Source organism: Corythoichthys intestinalis, chromosome 12 (assembly GCF_030265065.1).
Source record: "Corythoichthys intestinalis isolate RoL2023-P3 chromosome 12, ASM3026506v1, whole genome shotgun sequence".
In the NCBI taxonomy this organism is placed as follows: domain Eukaryota; kingdom Metazoa; phylum Chordata; class Actinopteri; order Syngnathiformes; family Syngnathidae; genus Corythoichthys; species Corythoichthys intestinalis.
Genome location: NC_080406.1, coordinates 43,092,844 through 43,098,843, shown reverse-complemented (window position 1 = coordinate 43,098,843; position 6,000 = coordinate 43,092,844). Strand labels below are relative to the sequence as shown.

The 6,000-nt window shown below is 40.2% G+C and overlaps 1 protein-coding gene across 6 annotated transcripts in view; it reads left to right on the top strand.

The window, feature by feature from the left end:
• The first annotated feature begins 569 nt into the window (after window positions 1-569).
• Window positions 570-6,000, top strand: part of LOC130926753 (microtubule-associated protein 2-like) — a 120,464-nt gene continuing 115,033 nt past the window's right edge. For 4 of the 6 annotated variants that reach the window (XM_057851913.1, XM_057851910.1, XM_057851909.1 and 1 more), the window contains exon 1: window positions 570-656. The gene's annotated coding sequence lies outside the window, so the exon portion shown is untranslated. The remainder of the gene's footprint in view (window positions 657-6,000) is intronic. The other 2 variants (XM_057851912.1, XM_057851907.1) reach the window with 2 other exon arrangements.

Sequence of the window (6,000 nt, the reverse complement as noted above, 5' to 3'; positions counted from 1 at the left end):
GTGGCGAAAGGTTGCAGGATTCAAGGGGGCCGAATACTTTTGCAAGGCACTGTATGTTCAAATATTGCAATTTAAATTTGCTAATCAAATCCCGAACTGTATTCAGGAAGTCTTCAAAATGTTTCTTTAGTAGTTTTTTGCAAACACAGGTTTTAATCAAACTGTGTGTCACCTGAACCAATACACATAAAAGTTTGTATAGTCAATACAGATTTATTTTGCATTGATCATTTAGCCTATCAATTAAACGTAGCCCTGACCTATAGGCAAAAAGTGTACATGCAGGTTATGCTGTTATATCGTCCCTACAATGTTGAGACTAAACCTACACCCCTGCAAATTAAATTGAATTTGTAATGCAGTATTTTGCCTAACAACCAAACTGCAAACTATGATGAATTATTAAAGAACGCTAAAATCTATTTCAACATGATATCCTCTGCAAACATGTCTGAACATTCACAAAAAATCGGAAACTGTGTGCCTCCTCTCTCTCTCTCTCTCTCGCTTGTGTAGCTCGGTACTTAATACCGTAATGGGCCATAAAACAAATGCAGGGGCGTGACTTTTATCGTCATTACGGTACGTGCAGCCTGCGGTGCCTGTGTTGTCTGACAGAGCCGGTGTTGCATATTGAAGGACGCTGCGCCGAACAGGTAAAAAGAAAAATCAATTACGCTTTTATTAATGTCATAATTTGAAAATATATGAATAAAATTAGAAGCTGAAAGAAAGTTAAACGGGTTGTTACAGCCGTTGAGTAGACTAAACAGTCATGTCCGTCTACAGGAAAGCTGTTTCTGATTTTTGCTAGTTCGTGCCGTCTCGTCTCTTTTTTTCTTCTGTATTTTCCTCTGATTTTGTGACATCTAAATGGAGAGTGAGCTCTATTGGTCATCTTCAATGCTTGGCTCATTTTGGTTTAATCACGCGTGTTCATTCGGATTGAATGGCTTGGAGGGAGAGAATTTCTGCATTGGACCTCATTAAACCTCCAAGAGACATTGCGGGAAGTTATGATGTCTTGAATCTATTCATCAATGAAATAAGCTCCCTTACATATAAATATTCAGTACTTGGTGTGGTCTGATGGCTGACATGAGCTGAGTCATTTTGTGGTTGGCCACACACCCACACAGTAAGGACAAAAAAAAAAAAAAAAAAAACATCTCATATAGCAGATACATAGGGTTTTATGTAATTTAAAATATAATGTGGCAGCTCCATTAAAGATTCCCCTAAATAAATCTTGCAGAGTAATGGAACGCAGCATGCATCTTTCCTACAATTGATGCAGTTTATAGTCACGTCTCATTTCCATAAAGGGACTGACTATTGATTTCTCTATCTGTGTCCACTGGTCTGCAGTGAATGGAGACACTTTAAATGCCTGATGCCTTCACAATGATCTTGCGATGTATTTAGTCATTGGCAGACAGGCGGGTGGGCTCCGCCTTGCTGTTTGGGATGGGGCCTATATGTCTGGAGGACAAGGCCGACCACCTCGTTCACTTTTGTTTTTTACATCATGGAAATCTAAAGGACAACAGAAGATTGGAGTGTTTGCAGATGTGACGAATGGCCATTAGGTGTGACACGTCTTGCAGAGACTGAGTATACAGTGTGACGCAGAAGATTATATAAAACTGAGTGGGGCCTGCTATTGTGATTTATATGTTCTATACTAGAGATGTCTCCAATCCGATCACGTGATTGGAAATCAGGTCCGATCATGTCATTTTCAGTGGATAGGATTCAGGTTAAAAAATCGGGTTTTTAAAATGTTTTATTTTTCTTAAGTGTTAACTCTTTGGCTGCTATTAGCGGTGATAGACATCCAATCCATTTTGACTGGGAGGGCTGACAGCAAACGAACGATCGTTGCCGGCCCCCCACTAACAACCCTTTTACAGTATACTAGTATAGCTACATAGACATCTGCCGATTACCGGTTTCAAGATGTAGCGTAGTATGAAAATATCACGGTATCAAAATCTAAAAATTTTTCCATCATACCGTCCCTAAAGTATTAGCTATTTTTTATGTCCCAAAAATGCAGGGAGAAATCCCTCTCTTGCAGCTGCAAGGCTCAACCGTCCCCTACCATTTGTTGCTCAGTGTCAGTGATTTAGCTGTGCAACAGATGGCTGGAGGAGGTGAAACTCCCGACCTTTTTCCCCCCATCTAAGAAAATGAAATCGCTAATATGGGAATACTTTGGCTACAGAAAAGATGGCTTAGAGGAGGAGTGCCAACCGACAATTAAAACATGTTTGCGGAGGGTGGCTGCCGAGGAGGCCATACCTCCAATATAATTTTGCATTTATACAAAATTACAGGTTACTAAACACTGTCATGAACGTTTCCCACCAGCTACAAGAGTTAACTCCAGCTTGTTTAATATGTCTAGTAGTGGTAAAACGTGTTTTTTTCTCTGGCAACTGTGTTGAGAAAGAGTGTGTGTGCATAGTGTAAACCGTGATACGAGTTGTACACATGTGCTTTGTATGGAAAATAATTCCATTTTTTTTGTTCTGATAGTAATAATGTTGAGATGTGTCTGTGGGTTTTGGCTCATCTTAAGGACTGCAATTATCTTAATTTTATTTAGTAGTTATTATTAGTTTAGTTTTGTCATTTATTATGTTTTTTAAATTTAAGTTATCATACCTATGTTCCACTTTTTAAAAATTTTAAAAAAAAAATTGAAAAAAAGTTTTGAAAAATAAAACTCCTGTTCAATGGGAAAAAGTTTTATGTATTTATTTTTTTAACCCAGATATCTCAAACACATTTTAGAGCTGTAATTGCAATACTTTGATATGGTGAAACCATGATATTTTGGCTTAAGGTTATCATACTGTCAGAATACCATACTGGCACATGCCTATAGCTACATTGTTAAGATAGCTGTGTTCAAATAGGGGAAAAATAGACATTTAGATGTGCCAAAAGCTTGTTTTTGCTATTCCTGTGTTCACCAACAAGCTTTCAGACACACGTTGAAATGTCAAGGTAATGCCTGGGTGGCTAAGACCTGTGCCAATGAATCAGCGCCTGTGTCGTGGGCGCACGCTGATGTAGGAGGTGAACTGTCAGTCAGCCAGCAGAGACGATGAAGCACAGGTGCGCTTCATGTTTGAATGCAGCTTTGTCTTCACCTAGTTATAACACTAAAGAGCTAATTTGAAAGTGTCAAAAGAGAGAGAGGACTGGTGAATAATGGAATGGCAAATTAATTTTGTCAAATTAATCGACAATTTTCACAAGCATTTTTTTTTTTTGGAGAGGTTGTATGTTAGTATAACAGAATTTTCAAAATCCTTAAAATCTGAACCTCTTAACAGTCTATACTATCTGATTTCGGTAGTCCTCCACGCAAGCAGAATAATCATGTTATGTTTAATCACTACAAGACATTCCCTAAAATTTGCTTTTCGTTCGTTAAACAATTTTCGGACATCTTACAGACCAAATTCCGTAGTAACAGTATTCCCATCAAATATATGTTTGTCAGTATGACATAATGGCCTGTTTCTTTAAGTTTAAAATCCTGTCAGCGTTAATTATCTGTAAATACTTGACCACCTCCAAAAGGTTCATAACCAAACTAAAACTGTGAAAATGCTCAAATTAGGTTTGATGGCTAAGTGGATAAGGGAATGATTTGAAATTTAACATTCAAACACGAGTCACTACTTCGGAAGAAATTGTCTCTATTTTACCAGTATTTAGAAGCTGACACTGGGAAGCTGCTTTCGTTGTGTTCTGTCTGACAAACTCAAGTGAAAAATGCTTTGTCATGCCTCTGTGTGGTGGCTACCACTACCACCACAATTTAGTGTTTCAAGATTTAGTTAATTATTTGTGATATTTTTTGGACATGTATTTTCTAAAGGGTGCACACTTTAGTTAATATTTGTCTGAATGCTTATTAGATTTTATTTGCCAATTTGAGGTAACGACCACAGCTGTGTAAGATCTGGCACCTACCATTCTGAAGGGGGGTTATTAAAGTTGATTCAATTATGATTGTTAATTGAATTTTCACCTATGTTGAAACACCAGTGTCCGCGTGTATGTCGGTCCACTACATTTGGTGGCAGTGGTGGGATCTTTCTAGTCGGACAGTGGTGTATTTTCTTTCCCTGTTTTTCCCTTTTTTGATTATTTTTGTGCCGTTCACCCTCAACTATGCCCGTAAGAGGAAGAGGATGCAATGACTGTACCAGCCCAAAACCAGGGTCATCTGGAAGTGGGAGAAATAGCCATGACGAGGAAGGGGCTGTTGGTGGACTACCGGTTATGGAAGAGAAGGCAAGTGAACCCAAATTAACCGAATTCTCCAACCTTCTCAAAGCCCATATAGGCCAACAAAGCAATTGAGGCCCTTTGGGATGGGGAGGCGGTTGAACTGGCGGTAACTCTGGAGAGCTAGAGGAGCGGGTCACTTTACTCAAGACGGAGGTCCGGACTCGAGCCACGCCCAGAGTGCGGCGGTCATCGTCATCAGAACCTGAATTGGCCACACCGGTGCGGAGGCAATCTGATGACTTCCCTCCTGCTTCCTCATCTTTGCCTCAGTTGCCGAAGCTGCAGAAGCTGAGTGAGGACGATGATATTGAACATTTCTATTTAATACCATTGTGAACTGGCAAAGCCAGAAGCGCCTTTGTTTGTTTTTGACTTGGCGATAAATTATGACCAGGTCAAAGTAGCTGTTTTGCTGAAATGAGAGCAACAGCGAAACTGACAGGCAGAGGTCCTGCTCGCTTCGGGTGGGCCCAGAGGAAACTCAAAGAGCTTTACTTCAGGCTGGAGGAGCTGTATGGGAGATGGGTCCAACCAAGAGCGCTTCAGGTATGGATCAGGGAACATGATCCGGAGTTAGCAGATGAGGCTGCCACATTGGCGACTGTTTGTGTAGCTGCAAGAGGGAAGAACCAGCAATTGGTGCATAAAAGCTGGAGTAAGGATGGCTTTGGGCAGCCCCCCGTTACCAAGTGTTGCAAGGGCAAAGGGGCACTAATCCAAACGACACGGAGGTGAGAGACGTTTCGTGGGACAGTGATGACCCACCCTGGCGCTGTCCAGGAGTGCCAGATAACATCAGCCGGACGTCCTTGCAAAGCTCCCCTCCACCCTCTGCCAGTTGTGAGTACACAATTTCTGCGACTTGGTATGAATATGGTGGGACCTGTGGAACCGGACTTTCCGAGGAGGGGGAGTGTGTGGTGGCTACCACTACCACCTCAATTTAGTGTTTCAAGATTTAGTTAATTATTTGTGATATTTTTTGGACATGTATTTGCTAAAGGGTGCACACTTTAGTTAATATTTGTCTGAATGCTTATTAGATTTTATTTGCCAATTTGAGGTTACGACCACAGCTGTGTAAGATCTGGCACCTACCATTCTGAAGGGGGGTTATTAAAGTTGATTCAATTTTGATTGTTTGGAGTAAAGTTTTCACTTTGTTTAAATGTACATTAGATATTGTTTGAATATATGTATATTTTCCCTCTGTTGTTGTTTTATTAAGGTTGACAATGTTTGGTTAATTTGTCATACCTCCTTCAGGTGGTCGTTAGTAGAGTCCGCCCTGATTTAAACGGCCACAGGGATGTGTCTGGGGGTGAGTTCAGTTTGTTGAAGCCTTTTGTTATGTTGGCCTCTTTCATGTTGGGCCCAAGGTTTGTGTTAAACTCTTTGTTTTGTGACTTTATTAAATGGAATTTTTACCTAAGTTGAAACAACAGTGTCCGCGTGTATGGATGGTCCACTACACTCTGATTTGGCAATTTTCCAGAGATGTAGGGTGTAATGTGATTAATATTCCATACATATGTTACTGCAGCCTGTATGTTTTGATTTCGAATACTAGTCCATATGTGCTTAAAGGGAACCTCGGACTTAAAGACTTGTAGGCTCTAATAAGCCGCAATTGTTCTCTTTTACTAAAATACGTTATTTTAAATACATCAAATATTGTCATTGATT